At 40.2% G+C, this 24673-nt stretch overlaps 1 protein-coding gene across 9 annotated transcripts in view; it reads right to left on the bottom strand.

Annotated features, from left to right (window-relative positions):
* ANKRD55 (ankyrin repeat domain 55) overlaps positions 1–24673 on the bottom strand; it is a 491618-nt gene that overhangs the window by 240617 nt on the left and 226328 nt on the right. For 6 of the 9 annotated variants that reach the window (XM_088023315.1, XM_088023311.1, XM_088023312.1 and 3 more), the window contains one exon: positions 8431–8651. The exons of the other annotated variants lie outside the window; for them this stretch is intronic. The gene's annotated coding sequence lies outside the window, so the exon portion shown is untranslated. The remainder of the gene's footprint in view (positions 1–8430; positions 8652–24673) is intronic. 9 annotated transcript variants of the gene reach the window in all.

Below are 24673 nucleotides of genomic sequence, written 5' to 3' on the forward strand. Positions count from 1 at the left end.
AAAAATGAGCCAAGGAAAAATAAAAATTGTGCCTGATTTCATTTGAAGCCCAAGTCAGTTTATGGTAATCTCGATTTACCCTGATCTTTTTTCCATTTATAATTTCTCTCTTTCTAGGTTTCACAAGCGTTGTCCAACCTTTTGGTTTTATCATTATGTTATTTGGAAGAGGGAATGAAAACCTCCAAAGCCCCAAGTTTTAAAAGGCTGTTGAAAGAAGAAAGTCTATGTATGCAAGGATTTCCAAGCCCCTATGCAGTTACCTGAAAGAGTCTGGAATAAAGAGCAGGGCCTGGGACCTAGGGGACCTAGCTGTCAGGGACTGCTCTGCCAGTGACTGACAGTTTGACTCAAACACAAAATCCCTCTTGAGTTTACAGTCCTCAGCTGCCAGAGGAGAAGGCTGCCCTCCATGGTTTCAAGGTTCCATCCAGGGCCAGCTCTCTGATTCTGCATGGCTTTTACCTCCGGGGACATCAATCATTGGCTCTCTCCAGCAACGTTTTACAACTAATAGCTATTAGTCCCATAACTGAGAGAGGTCACTCTTGGAAGGTTAATTAGCCTCCTCCTCTGGCTCAGGATAATTATTCCACAATATTCACATCACTTTTTTACACCAGGAACTCCTTTCCACAGATATATCTTATGCACAAAAGAGAAGGAACAGAAAATGCATACCACAGCCAAAAGGAAATAACTCCTATAGACTGTAATTCCAGCAAATACCAAAAACACTTCAGTCATAGAATCAAAGAAACCAACGATTCTCATTCAACTGCCCTTGGATTTTCCAGCCTTCGTATGTTACCTCTTTTTTTCCAGAACCAAATGAACCAACTCTGACCCCCATTCTGCACTGACTGGTGGCATTCAGTCACCTCCCAGTTATATCTGAGATCCATGGGGAAGAGATTCTGATAATCACCTGACATTTCTCCAGCTCCTGCCTGGATACTTCAGTCACCCCAGCCATTTCATAACCTGTCCTCCCATTCAACTCTATCCTTATTCGAGGTGACCTCAAATGTAGTGGTTAATAACAGAGCCTTACTCACTTGGACATTCCAGAGGGAAATTCATGCCCAGCACCCAGGAAATGATTCAGAATTGGATTTTAGGCCTAGAACCACCCTGAGAACCCACTGACCAAATATTTTCATATGGATTCCCTTACTGGCTGTTATAGACAGAATTGTGTCCCACCACCCCAAATTCATGTTGAAGCCCTAACCCCAAATGTGACTATATTTGGAGACAGGGTATATAAGGAAGGAGGTAATTAAGTTTAAATGAGATCCTATGGGTGGAGTCCTGATCTGATAGGATTAGTGTCCTTAAAAGAAGAGATACCACCAATCAAAAGACACAGGCTATCAGATTGAATTAAAAAACAAGACCCATCAATATGCTGTCTGCAAGAGACTCATTTTAGACCTAAAGACACCCCCACATTGAAAGTGAGGGGGTGGAAAACAATTTACCATGCTAATGGACACCAAAAGAAAGCTGGGGTGGCAATCCTTACATCAGACAAATTAGATTTTAAAACAAAGACTGTAATAAGAGATGAAGAAGGACACTATATCCTACTTAAAGGGTCTATCCAACAAGGAGATCTAACAATTGTAAATATCTATGCCCCTAACATGGGAGCAGCCAATTATATAAGGCAATTAATAACCAAAGCGAAGAAACACATTGACAACAATACAATAATAGTGGGGGACTTTAACACCCCCCTCACTGAAATGGACAGATCATCTAAGCAAAAGATCAACAAGGAAATAAAGACTTTAAATGACACACTGGACCAAATGGACCTCACAGACATGTTCAGAACATTCCATCCCAAAGCAAAGGAATACACATTCTTCTCTAGTGCCCATGGAACATTCTCCAGAATTGATCACATCCTAGGTCACAAATCAGGTCTCAACCGGTACCAAAAGATTGGGATTATTCCCTGCATATTTTCAGACCACAATGCTTTGAAACTAGAACTCAATCACAAGAGGAAACTCAGAAAGAACTCAAATACATGGAGGCTAAAGAGCATCCTACTAAAGAATGAATGGGTCAACCAGGAAATTAAAGAAGAATTAAAAAAATTCATGGAAACCAATGAAAATGAAAACACAACTGTTCAAAATCTTTGGGATACAGCAAAGGCAGTCCTGAGAGGAAAGTATATAGCAATACAAGCCTTTCTCAAGAAACAAGAAAGGTCTCAAATACACAACCTAACCCTACACTTAAAGGAGCTGGAGAAAGAACAGCAAATAAAGCCTAAACCCAGCAGGAGAAGAGAAATAATAAAGATCAGAGCAGAAATCAATGAACTAGAAACAAAAAGAACAGTAGAACAGATCAACGAAACTAGGAGCTGGTTCTTTGAAAGAATTAACAAGACTGATAAACCCCTGGCCGGACTTATCAAAAAGAAAAGAGAAATGACCCAAATCAACAAAATCATGAATGAAAGAGGAGAGATCACAACCAACACCAAAGAAATACAAACAATTATAAGAACATACTATGAGCAACTCTATGCCAGCAAATTAGATAACCTGGGAGAAATGGGTACATTCCTAGAGATGTATCAACTACCAAAATTGAACCAGGAAGAAATAGAAAACCTGAACAGACCTATAACCACTAAGGAAATTGAAGCAGTCATCAAAAATCTCCCAAGAAACAAAAGCCCAGGGCCAGAGGTTCTTCCCAGGGGAATTCTATCAGACATTTAAAGAAGAATTAATACCTATTCTCCTGAAACTGTTCCAAAAAAATAGAAATGGAAGGAAAACTTCCAAACTCATTTTATGAGGCCACCATTACCTTGATCCCAAAACCAGACAAAGACCCATCAAAAAGGAGAATTACAGACCAATATCCTTGATGAACATGGATGCAAAAATTCTCACCAAAATACTAGCCAATAGGATCCAACAGTACATTAAAAGGATTATTCACCATGACCAAGTGGGATTTATCCCTGGGCTGCAAGGTTGGTTCAACATCCACAAATCAATCAACGTGATACAATACATTAACAAAAGAACAAGAATCATATGATCCTCTCAATAGCTGCAGAAAAAGCATTTGACAAAGTACAGCATCCTTTCTTGATCAAAACTCTTCAGAGTATAGGGAGAGAGGGTACATACCTCAATATCATAAAAGCCATCTATGAAAAACCTACAGCGAATATTATTCTCAAGGGGGAAAAGGTAAGAGCTTTTCCCCGAAGGTCAGGAACGTGGCAGGGATGTCCACTCTCACCACTGCTATTCAACAGAGTATTAGAAGTCCTAGCCACAGCAATCAGACAACAAAAAGAAATCAAAGGCATCCAAATCGGCAAAGAGGAAGTCAAACTCTCACTCTTTGCAGATGATATGATACTTTATGTGGAAAACCCAAAGGACTCCACTCCAAAACTGCTAGAACTCATACAGGAATTCAGTAAAGTAGCAGGATATAAAATCAATGTGCAGAAATCAGCGGCATTCCTATACACCAACAACAAGACAGAAGAGAGACAAATCAAGGAGTCGATCCCATTTACAATTGCACCCAAAACCATAAGATACCTAGGAATAAATCTAACAAAAGAGGCAAAGGATCGGTACTCAGAAAACTGTAAAATACTCATGAAAGAAATTGAAGAAGACACAAAGAAATGGAAAAACGTTCCATGCTCATGGATTGGAAGAACAAACATTGTGAAGATATCAATGCTACCTAGAGCAATCTACACATTCAATGCAATCCCCATCAAAATACCATCCACTTTTTTCAAAGAAATGGAACAAAGAATCCTAAAATTTGTATGGAACCAGAAGAGACCCCGAATAGCCAGAGGAATGTGGAAAAAGAAAAGCAAAGCTGGCGGCACCACAATTCCGGACTTCCAGCTCTATTACAAAGCTATCATCATCAAGACAGTATGGTACTGGCACAAAAACAGACACATCGATCAATGGAACAGAATAGAGAGCCCAGAAATGGACCCTCAACTCTATGGTCAACTAATCTTCGACAAAGCAGGAAAGAATGTCCAGTGGAAAAAAGACAGTCTCTTCAACAAATGGTGTTGGGAAAATTGGACAGCCACATGCAGAAGAATGAAACTGGACCATTTCCTTACACCACACACAAAAATAGACTCCAAATGGTTGAAAGACCTAAACGTGAGACAGGAGTCCATCAAAATCCTAAAGGAGAACACAGACAACAACCTCTTCGACCTCAGCCGCAGCAACTTCTTCCTAGAAACATCGCCAAAGTCAAGGGAAGCAAGGGCAAAAATGAACTATTGGGATTTCATCAAGATAAAAAGCTTTTGCACAGCAAAAGAAACAGTCCACAAAACCAAAAGACAACTGACAGAATGGGAGAAAATATTTGCAAATGACATATCGGATAAAGGGCTAGTATACAAAATCTATAAAGAACTAATCAAACTCAACACCCAAAGAACAAATAATCCAATCAAGAAATGGGCAGAAGACATGAACAGACATTTTTCCAAAGAAGACATCCAAATGGCCAACAGACACATGAAAAAGTGCTCAACATCGCTCAGCATCAGGGAAATCCAAATCAAAACCTCAATGAGATACCACCTCACACCAGTCAGAATGGCTAAAATTAACAAGTCAGGAAACGACAGATGTTGGCGGGGATGTGGAAAAAGGGGAACCCTCCTACACTGTTGGTAGGAATGCAAGCTGGTGCAGCCCCTCTGGAAAACAGTATGGAGGTTCCTCAAACAGTTGAAAATAGAGCTACCATACGATCCAGCAATTGCACTACTGGGTATTTACCACAAAGATACAAATGTAGGGATCCGAAGGGGTACGTGCACCCCGATGTTTATAGCAGCAATGTCCACAATAGCCAAACTGTGGAAAGAGCCAAGATGTCCACCGACAGATGAATGGATAAAGAAGAAGTGGTATATATACACAATGGAATACTATGCAGCCATCAAAAGGAATGAGATCTTGCCATTTGCAACGACGTGGATGGAACTGGAGGGTGTTATGCTGAGTGAAATAAGTCAATCAGAGAAAGACATGTATCCTATGACCTCACTGATATGAGGAATTCTTAATCTCAGGAAACAAACTGAGGGTTGCTGGAGTGGTGGGGGGTGGGAGGGATGGGGTGGCTGGGTGATAGACAGTGGGGAGGGTATGTGCTATGGTGAGCACTGTGAATTGTGCAAGACTGTTGAATCACAGATCTGTACTTCTGAGACAAATAACACAAGATATGTTAAGAAAAAAGAAAAAGAAGAAGATAGCAGGAGGGGAAGAATGAAGGGGAGTAAGTCAGAGGGGGAGAGGAACCATGAGAGACGATGGACTCTGAAAAACAAACTGAGGGTTCTAGAGGGGAGGGTGGTGGGGGGATGGGTTAGCCTGGTGATGGGTATTAAAGAGGGCACGTTCTGCATGGAGCACTGGGTGTTATGCACAAACAATGAATCATGGAACACTACATCAAGAACTAATGATGTAATGTATGGTGATTAACATAACAATAAAAAATTTAAAAAAAAACTAATGATGTAATGTATGGTGATTACCATAAGAATAAAAAATTTTAAAAAAAGAAGAGACACCAGAAAGTGCTCTGCTTTTTTGTGGTCTGATCCCCGCTCTCCTCTGCAGCCTCATCTCCTACTTCTCTCTCCTCAATCCAGCACTACAGCCACCCAGGCCTTATGTAGTCCCTGAAGAAGCACTCTGCCCTCTCCTACCACAGGACTTTCACAATGCAGTTCGTTCTGCCTGCAGTGCCCTCTTTCCTCCTCACCCCACCCATTACCTGTTCAACTACTTTACTTCTTTAGATCTCACCCTAGGTATCGCTTCCGGATGAAGCCTTCCTGGGCCTCAGGGTCTAGGTCAGATTCTTTTGTTACATGCATGCACAGAACCATGTTTCTTTCCTTCCACAACTTTTAGCAATGCACAGAAGTAATAGAGAGTGTGATTTTCTCAATGTCCTCACAGGTCTCGAGTTACATTCTAAACCAGACTTTGGAACTTGGATTCCTGTGCTTCCCTCCCAACCGAAGCAAACCAAAATAGTGAATGTTTTTCCCATTCACACCCACCTATCGAATTTAGAATGGGATTTTAAAAAAAATTACACTGTAAAAAACAACAAGCTCAAATATTAAAGATCTGTTACCAGTCAAAATGTCAAGTACTCCCATGCAAATGGATTAAGTATAGTTCATGGTAAAGTTTGTTAAGTTTCTCTTTTAAGAGGAAAAGTAAATTTGAGTGGGATATTTAACCTTATGAAAACATTCTAAGACAATTTCCTTTAAAGTAAAATCGCTTTGTGGCAGGATAGTTCAACTCTTCCTATAAATTCTAAAAAGGCATTAATTAAAAATAATAATATAGTCTTGGGTCTCTTAAAGTCTCCTCCTTCTCAATTAACTGGCTATCTATCTTGAGAAGTAGCCAACCTGGATTTATATCTGCAGAAAAAAACCTGAGAGGAATATTGCTATGATTGAGTCTGGGCTGACGCTCTTGGTCATTTACCAGAGAAGTACTCCCACTCTGTCCGCTGGGCTCAGGTACTGGGGCCAAGGTGGTCAGGGAAGAGCAACTGCTCTCCTGGGTCAGAAAGACTGAGATTGCGGAAGCCCCTGAAGGTGATTTCATTCCCCTACACTGTGATTAGTGTAGAGGGACCATGTGATCTACTTTGGGGCAATCAGGTATAAGAGGAAGTGTACTGAGGTTTCTGGGGCAGATTTCCTCCCCGATAGAGAGAGAGATTAGGATGGACCACACTGACCAAATGCAGCTGCTGAGAAGGTAGCGCTTGGAGCTGTGGCAGCTATATTGTGACCATAAGAAAAGACACCTCTGACCAAATGAGGAATAAGCAGTGGAAAAATGGAAAGGTCTGGCTCCTTGATGTCCTCATCAGCTTCAGAACAGACCCTACTTCTGGACTAATTGTTGGGTGAAGAGAAAAATAAACCCCTCTATGTAAGCAACTTTTAGGCAGGCATTCTGTTGCTTGCTTTCAAGAGAAAACTAATAATCAACACCATTCTGTTTTGCTTTTACAGATTTCCAGCAAATACAGCATCTGTTCTAAACTGAACAAGGACTAGTTATACCAATGTGGTTAGAGTCACTTACATTCAATTTACTAGGCACCTAGATGCCAGGCTCTGTGCTAGGCACTGGGAACCTGAACATGAAAAAGAAATAGTCTCTTATCTACACAATTTCTGTGTAGTAAAATTTAAAGGAAAGGCCTGAAACTTCCAGGGGATATTTTATTTTCCTGGAGAAATAGGATTGCTCTGCCCCCAAACTGCTGGATATAGTGTGCTAGGGTTGGGAAGGATGCTTGAGAAGCCAGAAATAATAAAAATCGCATATAACAATATCCTATAAGGAAGGGTTGCCTTAAGAATAGGCTGACTGGCAAGCACCTAAATGGCATGACTTCAGAAGCTCTAGAAAAGTTTCTTACCCCAGAAAAATCCCCCCTGATACCTAAATCCTACACCTTGAGACTCATTCCTTTGGCTTATGGATTTATCCCTTGCTAAATTCCAAGTACCCCTGAAAAGCAATACATTATTTTTTTCCATCACTTAAGAGGAAAATTAGAGCCATCAGGAAGGTTCTGAGGACGTGAAGAGAGGTGGGTAGAAGTGGAAGGAGAAGAAATGGGGACCTATATGAGTTCTGGGGGCACTGAGGTGATTTGCATTTTAGCTCACAGTCAATAATCCCTAAAAGGGCATGTGATCTGTAATTTTTCTGACTACTCCTTTTTTGGCTTGGCTTTTCTTGGGTTTCTGCTAAATTAAGACTTCATCCCAAAGAGTGTAGATGTTTTCAGATAAAGATTGAATTGGCCACTCTAGTGTGGAAATCAAGTAGAGGAAGGTCAGGGAGCCTATCCTGCTATTCATAGCTCTTCCAAATAAACCCCCAGGGAAACAATGGGAAGAAGAGAAGCCCTTGGCATTCCAGCCTCTTAACTGGAAATGCATAATTATGCAAAAAATGTAAACAAAAAATTACCCAACTGAGAGGGAGGCCAGAGAGGTTTCACTGTGGCTTCAAGGTTCAGGTTAGACATTTCTAAATGTCTCAAGACTCCCCTTGCAGAGCACTACAAGACTGTCCCCCTACCTATACTTCCTCACCTTGACCTTTCTCCCCTTGTCTGCAACCCTAACGTCCTTGCGTTTCCCTATGTTTCACACAGAATCTCTGCCCAGCATCTGTACTGTGGCTTCCTCCTACATGGTCTGGTCTACAAAGGGGTTCAGCTCTGAAGGTCTCAATCTGACCTAATCATTGCAGTCAAACTGAAGCATAGAGTAGAAAAATGTTGACATGTGCAGAAGAGAACAGTACTGACTTGTCTATGCCAAAGTGAAGTTTTCTCTGAATTATCTGAATAAGGCATCTTCTTTCTTCTGCAAGTCAAGATGCTCTGACTTCTGGTTCTTCATTTCCTTCTCGAAGCATTCCTTGGGCTCCTACTATGAGCTAGGCAGCAAGGTAGGCATGGAGGGCACAGCGGTAAGCCCTGCAGGCAGTCTCCCCCTCTTAAGTAGCATTCACTCTCTTGAGAGGCCCCTGAAAAAGTGTATTAAGTGTTAGAAATGAGGATTTGGGGAACACATATCAGGGAAGCTATACAGAATGGGGATGCACGGTTCTCCCAAAGGAGGAGGAGGTGACATCATCAGGAGAAGAGGTAAAGAGACATCGGGCAAATATAAGAGCAGCCAGTAGCTGTTTACTGTAATGAGGGGCTCAGACTATATGCAGGGACAAAGTTAGCTAAGAGAGCATCCAAGGGGGGAAATAAACTGGGAAGCAGGTTGGAGCCAAGGCAAGGCTTGGCTAGGCCAGAGGCAAAGGGAGAAAGAGAATGGGGTGCCCATTCCAGGCAGGAGGGAGAGGCTTGAAGAAAGGCAGAGAGAGGAACGAGCACATTGCAGCAGTGGATAGCAAAGGGCCCTGCCCAAGAAAACCCCAGGGCCAACACAAGGGAGCAGTGGGAAATAAAGTGGCATGGGCAGGTACAACCTGTAAAAAATGTTTCTAATTCAATTACCTATAAAATTGTATCTTTCTTCTAACCACAATGTCTCAATTGTCGGATATAGGGGTATTAGCTTTTTTACTTATGATGACTAAAGGTATCTATGGATGATTTCATTCCCACATGCCATGTGTACCTCTTCACTAGGTGAATAGGTAAATAATCTCCCACTTCTTCTTCCTCATCTGGACAGTGGAGGGAGAGGGAGAAGGAGGATCCCAGGAATAAAAAAACAATTCCTCACCCCATGCACGGAGCCCTGCAGCCACTCCCTCCAATGAGCTCTCTGGGTTTAATTAGGGAAACCCTGTCTTTCAGAGAGCTGCCTCTTAAAGGAACACACACACACACACACACACACACACACACACACACACACACACACACACACACACACTACCTAAGGCCTCTAAAGGCCATCATAATGCATTTTAAAAGCTGAAAACACATAAAATCTGCAGATTTCGTAAACAAACACTGAGAAAAACATGAGAACCAGAATTCTCAGTAACACACTCTGCTCAGACCCTGTGCTAGGCTGCCTTTCTAAGAATTCCTAGCTTCACCAGCGGAAATGTTTGTGAAGTCCAAGTGCATTTTCCTGCCGTACACTTAGAGGTGCATTTTGCCTGTAAGTGTTCATAAGCTGACGTGCCTGGGGTGGGGGGCGGGGGGGCAGGGCTACCAAGAGGGGGAAACTGGCCCTTTAAAAAAAGGAATAACCTCTCCCTATGTTCCAGTCACAAAGAGTATTTTGTAATTAAACTGCACAGAGATGTAACTTCGCCACCTGGAATGGTGGGTCTGCAGGCGCTTGTTTTTTTTCCTGCCCAGGACCTCTTCGTGGCCCAGGATTTTCTAGGTCTCCTGCTATGTGGAGTTTAAAGTCGGTGGTATTCTCTAATGAGTTGGAAGTGGCTTGGGGCATTGCAGGGGGTGGGGACAGTGGAGGATAGGAGGCCCTGACCGGGAGGACAGGAATCTACCCTTTTCCTGAAGAATTTCTCCCAGATCCAGGACATCCTCTATCCCTAGACATTGGAGGATAGGGCCCCCAGCACAAGACTGAGTCTGCAGCTAGTTTGGAAGCTAGATCTTCCAGTGACTACTTTAGCAAGTCACTTCACCTATCTGGGCCTTACTTTCTCATTTGCAAAATTCTTCTTCGGACCACAGACTGAAGCTCTAACATGCTCTGATTATCATGACCTGGAGGCAAATCCTAGAGCTACTGGTGTGAAGGAATGGTCAGTATCCACCTAGAGTGTGTTCAGAGGGCTCAGGACATTTGCGGCATTTTGGATGGAAAGGCACTTTGAGGCGGCAGGAGTTGATAAGGCCATGAAGGATTTGTAAAGTATTAACAGATGGTGAAGGCTTAAAAGGGCACATTACTCTCCTCCCTTAGAATGCCCACCAGGTAGGTGCCCTTTTGTGCTAAGGTGCACCTGTGCACATCCAGTGTCCAAAGCAGCCACCCCCGATGAAGTGATCTTCAAAGGTGCCTTATATAGCACTGGGGCACCTTTAGTATTGTGAAAATGTGCCTCTGTTTGCTATCAGCTTGAAGAGCCTGACTTGACACATGTTTTCTTTTCAAAAGCCCATGAACATCTACCTCCCTGTCCCTAAGCCTGACAGGATTATAATAATAAGGCTCCCTTTTCCTAATTATCTCCTCTTGTCCTCTCTGAAAACCCAGGTCTGAAAGGGCAGCTGTCACCTTGCTGTCACTCTAAAATCTCAACCCCATTTAATTTAGACTAGAATAGGGCAATCATTTTCATCAGTTACCAGGCTGAGTAGCACACCATGCACCCCTCCCCCCAAACCAGTTGCTAAAGGAGAAGTATAGGTAGATAAAGTAAATCATAAACCCTAGGCAACCCCACTCATAAACCCAACTCACTCATTATTTCCTTATTTAACCCTTTAAACTTGCTTACCTGATCAAATAAGGCCTTAGGGCCAGGCCCTCAGTGTTTGCCCTTACCCTTGGGACTGTGTGTTCATTCCGAGTGGGAAACCTACCGAAAAATCTCCCGCTAGCCACGCAGACCAAAGATACATTCATTCAAAAGTATACATATGCTCAGGTTTGGGAGTGGCAGAGCAAATAGTTTCCCTTTGGTCATTTCTCAAAATCACTGGGGCAGGTTTTTATTTTCTATGTGCCTATAATGATTGGTCTTATAAAGAGGCAAATCAATGCAGCCTGCAGGATAGTACTGGGTAGATGCTTTCCAGTGGGAAAAAGGCCACTGCTTTTAAAACTATTTCCCATTGTCTCCAACATTGCTCAATTAGGTGAATCCCCTCCTTTAAGCCTTTGTTCTTGTTACACACAGTTATACTTAAGGCAGCAATGAACAAACTTTTTGTACCAGGGCCAATTCAAGAAAAATAAGATGCTTAGGAGTCAATTATTTTAAAAACCTACAATAGAAACAGAGTTTTTTTTTTTAATCAGGAAATTCAATAGCTACAAATACATTTAAGCATTTGAAAGTTTCATCTTATAGCTTAAAGCTCAAGAACCATCTGATTAGTCTGCACTGCAGAATCTGACTTCAGTATTGCACCTTTGGATAAATTTTATTGCTGAGTAAGACAATTTTGGAGCTGATTTATTTTGCCTTTCCACAGTGAGGTCATAAGCTACTTGGCTCCTCTCCTTTTGTCATCTTTAGTTGTTAAATGAAAATGACCACAGAGCAGTGCTTTTACTTCTGAAGAAGTTCTTCTCATGCCCACTTATTTTGAAATACATAATTTCAATTAGTTGCCTTTCTCTTCTTGTTGGCAGACACAGCAGGTACTTAAAAATTCATTTGGAAAAGCAATTTTTCCATTTGTCTCCATGTAAATACCTTTTTTTTTTAATTTTTCAGATTAAGTCAGTTGGTCAGTTGGTATTCACCAACTACCTGCCATCTGTGGACAGGTGGGAGAGATGGTCTGTACATCTTCAGCTTTATTAGGTACTGCTAAATTTCTCTCACAATGGTGGTTCCAAAATATGCCACACTCAGATGCATAAGTGTTCCCATTTCCCGACATCTTTGCCAACTTTTGTTGTTGTTTGCAACTTCCTGGCTACTTGTGAACTGGAGCATCTTTTCATATGTTTATCAACCACTTACACTGCCTCCTATGTGACCTATTCATATTCTTTTCAATTGGATTGACTATCACTTTCTTATTAAGTTATGGGATTCCTTTTTATATAGAGTACAAGTATCTACCTCAGACTATTTTTTTTCTTCTTTCATTGTTTGTGGTATTTTTTTTTCCACAGAAGTTTTTTCATTTTAATAAAGCTTGAATTTATCCATCTTTCCTCCATGGTTTCTGATTTTTGTGTCCTGTACAAGGAAATGTCCCCTATCTCAATGTCCACTGAAGTTTTAGTGGTCTGGACAGAAAATCAAACCAGCCACAACATTCCTTTAAAACAAAGACTAATCCAGAGCAAGGACCTAACTCTTTATAATTCTGTGAAAGCTAAGAGAGGTGAGGAAGTTACAGAAGAAAAGTTTGAAGCCAGCAGAGGATGGTTCCTGAGGTTTAAAGAAAGAAGCCATCTCCACAACGAAAAAGTGCAAGGTGAAGTAGTAAGCGCTCATGTAGAAGCTGCAGCAAGTTATCTAGAAGATAATAATTCATGAAAGTAACCATACTGAACATTTCAACTTTCATACCTAGAGGAGAGAGGTCAGTGCCTGGCTTCAAAGCTTGAAAGAACAGGCTGACTCTCTTCTTAGAGGCTAACCTAGCTGGTAACTTTAAGTTAAAACCAGTGCTCATTTACCATTCTGATCATCCTAAGGCCCTTAGGGATTGTGCTGAGTCTACTCTGTCTGTGCTCTATAAATGGAACAACAAAGCCTGGATGACCCCACATCTGTTTACAACACAGTTTACTAAATATTTTAAGCCCACTGTGGAGACCTACCACCCAGAAAAAAATGATCCCTTTCAAATATTATCGTTCATTGACAATACACTGGTCACCCCAGAGATGTGTGGAGATGTACAGTGAGATGAATATTGTTTTCATGCCTGCTTACATAACATTTATTCTGAAGCTGGCAGATCAAGGAGTAATTTCTACTTTCAAGTGTTATTATTAAAGAAATACATTCCATAAGGCTATAACTGCCATAAATAGTGATTCTTCTGATGGATCTGTGCAAAGTAAATTAAACACCTCTGGAAATGATTTACCATTCTAGATACCATTAAGGCACATTCCGAATTCATGGGAAGAGGTGAAAATATCACCTTTAACAAGACTTTGGAAGAAGCTGATTCCAACCTTCATAGATGACTTTGAGGGGTTCAGGACGTTAGTGGAGGAAGTAACTGCAGATGTAGTAAGAAACACCAAGAGATCTAGAATTAGAAGCGGAGCCTAAAGATGTGACTGAATTGCTGCAATCTCATGATAAAATTTGAATGGATGAGGAGTTGTCTCTTGTGGATAAACAAAAGAAAGTGGTTTCTTAAGATAGAATCTACTCCTGGCGAAGATACTGTGAAGATTGTTGAAATGACAACAAAGGATTTAGAATATTACATAAACTTAGTTGATAAAACAGTGGCAATGTTTGAGAAGACTGACTCCAATTCTGAAAGAAGTTCTACTGTGGGTAAAATGCTAACAAACAGCATTTTATGCTACAGAGAAATCGTTTATGAAAAGAGTCCACTGATGCAACAAACTTCATTGTTCTCTTATTTTAAGAAATTGCTATAGACACCCTAACCTTCAGCAGCCACCACCCTGATCAGTCCTTCCACCCGCAAAGAACTTCCACCAGCAAAAAGATTATGACTTGCTGAAAGCTCAGATGATGGTTAGCATTTTTTTAGCAATAAAATATTTTTTTAAAGATTTTATTTATTTATTTGGCAGAGAGATACAGAGAGAGAACAAGTAGGCAGAGAGGCAGGCAGAGGGAGAGGGAGAAGCAGGCTCCCCGCCGAGCGGAGAGCCCGATGCAGGGCTCGATCCCAGGACCCGGGGATTATGACCTGAGCCGAAGGCAGCCGCTTAACCGACTGAGCCACCCAGGCGCCCCAGCAATAAAATATTTTTAAATTAAGATATGTACATTTTTTTAAAGACATAATGCTACTGCACACTTAATCAAATACCGTTTACTGTAAACATAACTTTGATATGCACTGGGAGACCAAAAATTTCATTTGACTTGCTTTATTGTGGTGGTCTGAACCAAACTCTCAATATCTCCAAAGTATGCCTGTACTTCTATAAGGTAACCCTGGTGTACCACAGACCCAAGACCAATATTTAATATAATTTCTCATCTAGCATTTCTAAGACTATAGAGATATAAAAATAGTTAACCTCAAACTCATGAAGTGGAGGCTTGTGAATACAAATTATCAGGGGAAATATTGGTTCCAGATACAGCTCTGGCAGACACAAACAAGCTTCCCTGTGCTGGTCAGTGGGGTCTTTTCCTGGTTCATTTTTTCACAGAGGTGCAGCCCTTTGGAGTTCAAACTACACACAACTGAGGATATTTACAGGAAAAAAGACAACCACTTGGTAAAGAGATGGGTACGTAATTAAAGTTACTCAAGGGCAACCTTACTTTATGTGCAATGAGCTAAACAAAGATTTTCTGTCTCATAAATTAAGAACTAGTAATTGTACTGTCAAGTGCCATATCCCATGGCTTGCTGCTAAAATCGGAAAATCCTTGTCTGTTGGTTTAAAAAAGACACCAAAATCCACTTTATCAGTTGAAGAATATTTTACAGTAAAAGAGAGACTTTTTCACTCCCTTTGCCACCCTCCAACCTTTCCCCCATCCTCTAAGAACTTTCCACACACCTAACCTTACCATTATGAAAATGCTACAGGAACCACTTAGCAAGAGGTTACTTAGGGGAAACCTGTGTGGGAACATGTGCCCTTGTTTAGGTATGAAAATGTATACAAGTAGGGAGACCCATCCAACAATCTCTTCTAGAGGTGCACTCCCTGTTCTTTTAGGAGCATATTAATCACTTTTACTCTCTCCTGACTCCTAATCACTGGCGTTTTCAGTGTTGTCAAAACAGTGCCTGCCTACATTTGTTTTCTACTATTGGCACGGGTTCCAGGGAGTGTTTGTGAGAGAGGAACAGAACAAAAGATTGACAGCCTTGTGTTGACATTTTGGGGCTGTTTGGAAATGAGAATAATCCAGGTTCGATGTTGTAATTCTTCCTTTTATGGGCAAAAATAATGTCTCAGCATGAATGAGCACAACTAAACACACTGGGACACACCCCAGACACAGTATGCACTCCCGGAACACTCACTGAGCTTTTTGGTATTGCTGTTGTATGACAAAAGGCAGCAGACAATTTTTGCTTCCCCACTCCCAAATGTCCTGCCCCAATGAAATGAATAAAACATCAGACTTAAAGGGAAAAAATTCCCTGATTTATGTGTATCTTTCTTTTTTCTTTCCTTCTCAAGCCTACAATCCTAGTCACCACTCATCATCATAATGAATATTTAATTACATAACAGATTTTCATTGATAAAATTAAAACAATACAGATAAAGCAAACTCCTCTGTGCCTACTCACCTACATTGTTCCTCAATTGTGTATACTTATCATTCATCTACTATGTATAGTTTTAGAATTTTTCTAACCATATACATTCACATATATATTCAAACATAAGAAAGCACACATTTTGTTTGGTAAGAGTTTTTGTTTAATGCTTAAATTGTGCCATACTCTGTGTAGTGTACTACAATTAGTTTTTCTTAAGTTGGATATATTTTTCATATTAGTACCCATTTATTGATCTCATTCTTTTTAAGGGAAGCATAATCTTCTACAGAATTGATGTATAGTAGTTTCTTTGATTATTTCTAAAAGATGGAAATGTGGATTATTGTTAAATTTTTCACTATTACAAATAATGCTATGATGAATCCCCTTGTACATACCTTTTTGGGCACCTGTGCTAATGTTTTGTCTAGCATAGGTTCTGTGAAGTGAAATTTGGAAGCTTAAGGGTAATAGCTGTTCCTTTAAAGCAATAATCAAAACTATCTATCTATCTATCTATCCATCCATCTAGCTAGCTACTTAGTTAGCTTGGACTGCCGTAACAAATACTAGACTGAGCAGTTTAAACAACAGACATTTACTTCTCACAGTTCTGGAGGCTGGAAAGTCCAAAATCAAGGTGCTGATAGATTCAATTCCTGTCAAGACCCCTCTTCCTGGCTTGCTGATCGTCATCTTCTCACCACATCCTTACAGAGTGGACAAAGAGTGAGCTCTGGACTCTCCTCTTCTCCTTCCAAGGACACTAATTCCACCATGGAGTTCCCACTCTCATGACTCATCTAACCTAATTACCTCCCAAAGGCGCCACCTCCAAATACCAAAACATTGGGACTTAGAGCTTCCACATACAGTTGGGTGGGGCACACATATTCATTTTATTATCTCTATCTATCTATCTACCTGTATTTATCTCTCTAGGTAATAAAGGCCTATGGTTAAAAAAAATTCAAAGTCAGGATAAAATGGAGTCATAAATCCAAAAGCAGGCACAAAAAAAGATGATGGATTTTAATTCAATCAATAATCACGCTGTATGTGAATGGTCTAAACACACCAATTAAAAAACAGAGATTGTCACTTTGGACTAAAAGAACAAAGCAAGATTCAACTATAGGCTATCTAGAAGAGACCCACTTTAAATCTAAAGAGACAGATAAATTAAAAGTAAAGGGAGAGAAACAAACACTAATCAAACACTAGTAAAAAGAAAGCCAAAGTGCCTATATTAATATCAAAGTAAACTTAAGAACAAAGAATTATCACCAGTGATGAATGGACACTACATTATGATAAAGAGGTTGAGTCATAAAAAAGACATAACAATCCTAGATGTATATGCAATTAACAAGACAGCTTCAACATACATGAAGCAAAAATTGACAGAAGTAAAAGGACAAAAAGACAAATCCACAATTACAGTTAGAGGCTTTAGCATTTTTCTCTCAGTCACCAATAGAACAAAGAGAGTATTAGTAAGAATGTAGATGACATAAACACTGTCAACCAGCTTACCCTAATTGACATTTATAAGACACTTGGCCCAACAACAGCAGTATCTCAAAAAATATTAAAAGATTTAAATCGTCCAAGGTGAGTTCTCTGTCCATAATAGTATTAAAGAAGAAATCAATAACAGTAAAAACATCTTTAAGATCCCCAAATATTTGACAGTTAAAAATGTTTTAAAAAACCCATGAGTCTTAAAAAAAAAACCCAAAAAATAAAAAAATAAAAAATAAAAAAACCCATGAGTCAAAGAGGGAGTCACAAGGAAAATTGGAAAGTATCTTGAATTCAAAGGAAATGAAAAAAAACAATAGATCAAAATTCATAAATGTAGCTAAAGCAGTGCTTAGGGGGAAATGCTTATATTAGAAAGGTTACTGGGAAACTCGGAATTGAAAGGAAGACTGAAGAAACAGTCACGACATGCAAAAACAAAGGATGAAGCTGTAACTAGCCCAGAGCCAATGTCACACTTCCCATTAGTCCTCTGAAGCGCCACTGCATCAGCTGAAGGCCACTGACCACCCCATGCTGCCTGAAAGTTTCTACTGGCTCTGGAAATTGACTCTTACCATCCCAGCTGCTGCCACCCATAACTAGAATGTTTCTTATTCTTTGTTCCTACTTTTTAGTATTACCAACTCCCTCTTCATAGCCCACAGCTTATGGATCTGATTGGCCGGATCATATGTCTCTATCCTAGCTGCAAAAGTAATTGGGAGACTGGCTGGCTTGAGTGTTTAGTTTCTATGATAAAAAACAGACTATTTCTCCCATAAAATTTTGGATCTGGAAATTATTAGGAAAATGAGTTAAACTTTTCCTGATATCATACCTCTGGTCAAAAAGACCCAGACTTGAGAACAAAGAGTACCCGGCATTTTAAGGAGGATTTCTAGATACCTCTCGGGATTTTTCAAAAAGGCTGAAATATTGGATCTTTTACCCCAAACACCATCCTAGCTCCACTCTTTCCAGTCTAAACAAGACAACCGGTGAGGAAAGAGAAGGAAAGAAATCAGAGGTACCAAGAATGCAGTGTTCATGCTGGGAGGCCATTTCTGGACCCCACCCAACAACTCCCATACTCTTTCCTTCATCCTCTCATACAAGGTTTCTACCAACCCTTCTTTCTAACTAACAAATGAAGGAGGTAGACACTTAAAGAACCATGGTAGAGTTTGAGAGTATCTGCAAGAAAAGAAGACTCATGTCTCACTCCCTGCCTGTCTGTGGGCCTTATGCGGTAGACAATGGAATATAGGACTTAAAAAGGAAATGTATGGAAGGTCTAAAGTAAACTAAACAGAAAGTTTAATTATTTAAACTATGAGACCTGCCCAAGGTGTCATTACATAATGGTAAAGGAGATTATGACAGAGTATAGTTGAAAGTATTTATACCAATAACACTGCCTAGTTGCAGTCAACAGAATCCACTCTAGCTAGCTTTATCAGGAAGGGATTTATTTAGGGATATAGGAAGCTCATACAGAACCACTGATAAGATTGATGAGACTCCAGGCTGAGCTCTAAGGAACTGTCCTCAAGAGTTTCTGCCTTTGCCACAATGAAGACAAAAGCGAAAACAAAAAAAGAAAGCTACCACACCTCCAAGACACTGCTTCTGCTGAGAGGGGTCAAGTCCTGCCTTTTTAAACAACAGTTCTAAATCAAAGTCTTTGTAGATATATCTTCCTTATGGAAACTATATTATATGTCCTCTCACTTGGGACATGGAAATGGTAATATAGTGTTGTTTATTATTCTACATGGAAAATGGATTTAAATTGTGGGATTAAAAGTTGAAAAAAATGTTTAATAGGTTTGGAGCAATGCAAAAGAGAATATCTACTTTAGTTATTATTGAAATAATTATTTTATATTAATTCACTATGTAAAAAATACTGGTTAAAGGAACATATAACATTGATCTACATCTTGATTTTTCTCACTTAAAATCTGCCTATACCAGTTACACATAAATCTGCTTCATTTTGTTAATGGCTGTATCATATTCCATTGTGTGGATGACTCTAATATATACAGTTCTCTAGTGATAGAAACTGAGGTTGTTACCCATATTTTGCTATTTTTTAAAAAAAGATTTTATTTATTTCTTTGACGCAGAGACAGAGAGAGAGAGAGAGAGCACAAGCAGGGGAAGCAGCAGACGGAGAGGGAGAAACAGGCTCCCCACTGAGCAGGGAGCCCGATGTGGGGCTTCATCCCAGGACCCTGAGATCATGACCCAAGCCGAAGGCAGCCGCTTAACCAAGACTGAGCCACCCAGGTGCCCCTTGCTATTATTTTTTAAAAAACTGCAGTGCAGATCCTGGCACACAGGTACCAACCCTCCATGATCAAATGACAGACTGGCATTTCTTTCCTTTATTGTTGTTGTTCTTTTCCTGAATTAAATAGAAGGGAAATTTGTCCCCCTTTCAAGTGAATGTATTATGTACTTTAAATCAATTTTTTGAATAAAGTTACAGCAATATAAACAGATTCATGGGAGGGGTAGTTTTCACACCAGCTATCTTTGTGACCTCGGCAAGGGACAAACTCTTTTGGGATTAATTTCATTATCTGTGAACTTCAAGGGTTAGACAAGGTGATTTCTTAGGCGCAGCTATTAAACTCTGTGGTCCTGAGTAGTGTCATTGAGATATCTTATGTTGCTTTTTAACCTTTTAGACAAAAACCATTTGAAAGACCTAGAGGAATGAGACCCATGACTTTGTTTCTTCTTGTGTCTCCATCCTTCTCATCTTCCCAGCACCAAAAGCAGCACTCCAAATATAGTAGATGCTTAGTAAATTAATTACCGAGTGATAGGGCACTACCACTGAATGAAGTACTCGTGGATAGATTTGGAATAATCATTTCCATGTCTCGCTCACATTTAGCTTCTTGAATGTTCATTTCCTAAGAAGCTCTACACTTCTTATGGCTAATGAATTGAAGCACCCCTTCCTGATTCCATTCTCTGTGAAGGAGCTACATGTCTTGTAAAGTATGGTTTATCAGAATAAGTAATATGCTCCTTAAATTTGTTTTGTCAGTATGTACTTTTTAGTCCTTTGGAAACTTTGGAACCCTGAGGAACTCAAATCCCTTCGTGGAAATCAGGCAAAACATGCTTGGAAGAATTTGTCTTTAATGAATATGAAAGCATTTTGCAAATGTCATACTTTTTTTCTGCTCTGTGATTGTGGACAAAATGCAGACCTCTGGATCATGACTGGACAACGGGTTATAATGAGGTGGATAACCTTGCAACATAGCAAAAGCAGCATAGGCTTTGTCAGGTGGTCCAGGGTGCAAATCACATCCAGCCTCACTAGCTATGTGGCCTTAAGGTAGTTTTCTGACCTCTCTGGGCCTCAAGTTAATTATACTTTCTTTGCAGTGCTATTACAAAATTTATAAGAGTATATGTACTATGTCTGTCATGTGTTAATTCCCAACTATGGCCATTGTTAATATTATTACGTATGCAGTGATGTTGAGAATATAAAAGACATTCAAATGGTGGACTGAACACAGAGCCACATGGAAGAAGGCAAGCACAGCCTGGACTAGGTGTTAGGGCTACACTCTAGCTTCCACAAAGCTAGCTAAGTGGAATCGCCTGATAGCAACCAAGCAGACACAATCTCCAGGCGCTTCTATCAAAACCAGTCATACTTTAATACAGTCCATAAAAAAACTGTTCACTGTCTCCTGGTATAATCTCTATGGCCAAATTATTATCTGGATATTCATGCATAGGTACATGCAGTATGTTGGTCTCCTTGTCTTTTACCCCATACAAACTACCAGCTCTGCCTCCCTTCCTCTCCATCCCAACCCTGCCTTGGCTCTGGCTCTACTGCTTGTTTGCTGGATCCCTGAACTTGCCTTTTCTCCAGTCTCACTCCCCTACAAGTGCTTGTTAATCCTGCTGCCAGAGCAGTGGCTCCCCTGCCTCCCTATTGTCTAAAGGATAAATCATACTCTTCTGTAGCCCATACAAAATCCACCACCATTTCTCCCATCCACTTCCAGCCTAACCTCCTGTCACTTCTTGCCATCATCTCCCCCATGCCAAACTCTAGTTCCCTAAGAATACTGATGTATTTATAGGTCCCAAACACTCCATGTTCTGTACCGTACATGCAGTTAGTTCCTCCGGACTAGAGCCCTTCATTAACTTGTTCACTTGAGAAACACCTGCTGAGCTCTCACGAAGCTTCCCCTGATTCCTTTACTTGGCTTAGGTGCTCTCACCCCATCCTACACACAAATCTTGCCAAAGCAATTGCCTTACTGCAGTGTAATGGTAAGCCTGTTAGTTCTCCCAGAATTGGGGTATAAGGACCTTGCAAGGCTCCTTGATGATAAGAACTACATGTATTTTCATATTTGTGTCCCTAGGACCTAGCACAACATCTGGCCCATAGCAGGTGTTCAGTAAATGATGGTAATCATTTACGTATCAGTTAGAAATGAGTGGCTGCAAGTGATAGAATAGTTGACTAGGAGTAGCTTGAAAAAATAATGAGTTATCTTCCACAGATAACAAGACTTCTGGAAGCAGGTGATTACTAGTGTTTATTAACAGTGTTCACAGATGCCACTGGGGGCCTTGGCTCGCTCTTTCTTCTTTCAATCTATCCTCAACACAACAGCCAGAGTGATCTTGTAGAACATAAGTCAGACCACATCACATCTCTATTCACAACCCTACAATGATTTGCTCAGAGGAACATCAAAGCCCTTACGTTAGCCTATGAGGCCCCACCCAGTGTGCATCTGCTTTTTTTTCTCCATAGTACTTATCACTATGTGACATACTATATCTTTCACTTATTATACAGTATATATTATCTTTCTCTCCTGTAACCACTAAAATGCAAACTTCAAGGAAGCAAATGATTTTATATGTTTTGTTCACTTCTGTATCTCTAGCAACTAAAATAGTTCCTGGCAGGGGCGCCTGGGTAGCTCAGATGGTTGAGTCTGCCTTCGGCTCGGGTCATGATCCCAGGGTCCTGGGATGGAGCCCCACATCGGGCTCCTGGCTCAGCGGGGAGCCTGCTTCTCCCTCTCCCTCTGCCTCTCTCCTTGCTCATGCTCTCTCTCTCTCTCTCTGTATCTCTGTGTCTCAAACGAATAAATAAAATCTTACAAAAATAAAATAAAATAAAATAGTTCCTGGCACATAGTGGACATTCAATAAATATTAGTTGAATAAATAAACGAATGGATTCTCAAGTAAAACCACAAATGAGAAAGGAGAAATAACCAACACCACAGAAATACAAACAATTACAAGAGAGTATTATGAAAAACTATATGCCAACAATCTGGATAAATTCCTTGAAACATATAACCTCCCTGAAGTGAAACAGGAAGAAACAGAAAATTTGAGCAGACTGATAACCAGCAATGAAATTGAATCAGTAATCAAAAAACCCCCAACAAACAAAAGTCCAGGACCAGATGGCTTCACAGGCAAAAGAAATGTTCTACCGAACATTTAAAGAATTATACCTATTCTTCTCAAACTACTTCAAAATACAAAAAAGGAAGGAAAACTTCCAAACTCATTCTGTGAGGCCGGCATTACCCTGATACCAACACCAGATAAAAACACCACAAAAAAGGAGAACTATAGGCCAGTATTTCTGGACATAGATGCAAAAATCCTCAACAAAATACTAACAAACAAAAATCAACAATGCATTAAAAAAATCATTCACCATGATCAAGTGGAGTTTATTCCTGGGTTGCAAGGGTAGTTTGATATTTACGAATCAATCAACGTGATACATCACATCAATAAGAGAAAGGATAAGAACTATATGATCATTTCAATAGATGTAGAAAAAGCATTTGACAAAGTACAACACCAATTCATGATAAAAACCCTCAACAAAGTAGGTTTAGAGGGAACATACCTCAACAAAATAAAGGCCATCTATGAAAAACCCACAGCTAACATTATCCTTAATGGGGAAAAACTGAAAGCTTTTCTCCTAAGGTCAGGAAAAAGGGATGTCCACTGTCACCACCTTTACTACTCTACATAGTAGAGAAAGAAAAGTACTGGAAGTCTTAGCCACAGCAATCAGACAACAAAAAGAAATAAAAGGAATCTGAATCAATAAGGAAGAAGTAAAACTTTCATTATTTGCAGATGACATGATATATATATATAAAACCTGAAAGAGCCCACCAAATGACATATCCAATCAAAGGTTAGTATCCAAAATATATCAAGAACTGATACAACTCAACACCCAAAAAACAATCCAATAAAAAATGGGTAGAAGAGGGATGCCTAGGTGGCTCAGTTAGTGAAGACTTCGGCTCAGGTCATGATCCCAGGGTCCTGGGATCGAGTCCCACATCTGGCTCCTTGCTCAGGGGGGAGCCTGCTTCTCCTTCTGCCTGCCACACTCCCTGCTTATGCTCTCTCTCTCTGACAAAAAAATCTTAAAGAAAAGAAACGATATAAAATGGGTAGAAGACATGAACAAGCATTTCTACAAAGAAGACATCTAGATGGACAATAGACTTATGAAAAGATGCTCAACATCACTCACTGTCAGGGAAATGCAAATCAAAACTATAGTGAGATATCACCTCACATCTGTCAGAATGGCTAAAATCAACAACACAAGAAACAAAAGGTGTTGGTAAGGATGTGGAGGAAAAGGAACCCTCATGCACTGTTGATGCGAATGCATACTGGTACAGCCACTGTGGAAAACAGTATGGAGATTTCTTACAAAGTTAAAAATAGAATTATCCTATGATGCAGCTATCGCACTACTGGGTATTTACCCAAAGAATACAAAAACATGAATTCAAAGGAATACATTCACCCCGATGTTTATAGTAGCATTATCTACAATAGCCAAGATACAGAAGCAATCTAAGCATCCATTGATAGATGAATAAATAAAGAAGATGTGGTATAGGGGCACCTGGGTGGTTCAGTCGTTAAGCGTCTGCCTTCGGCTCAAGTCATGATCCCAGGGTCCTGGGATCGAGCCCCGCATCAGGCTCCCTGCTCAGCGGGAAGCCTGCTTGTCCCTCTCCCACTCCCCCTGCTAGTGTTCCCTCTCTTGCTATGTCAAATAAATAAAATCTTTAAAAAAAAAAAAGATGTGGCATATACGTACAACGGAATATTATTCAGCCATAAAGAATGAAATCTTGCCATTTGTAATGACATGGATGGAGCTACAGAGTATAATGCTAAGTGAAATAAGTCAATCAGAGAAAGACAAATGCCATATGATTTCACTCATATGTGGAATTTAAGAAACAAAACAAACAAGCAAAGGGAAAAAAAGAGAGCAAGACAAACCAAGAAACAGACTCTTTTAACTCTAGAACAAATATATGGTTACCAGAGGGGAGGTGGGTGGGGGAATGGGGTG

Source organism: Eumetopias jubatus, unplaced genomic scaffold, assembly GCF_037043125.1.
Source record: "Eumetopias jubatus isolate StellerSeaLion01/CBP00866 unplaced genomic scaffold, mEumJub1_p1.0 scaffold_5, whole genome shotgun sequence".
Taxonomy (NCBI): Eukaryota; Metazoa; Chordata; class Mammalia; order Carnivora; family Otariidae; genus Eumetopias; species Eumetopias jubatus.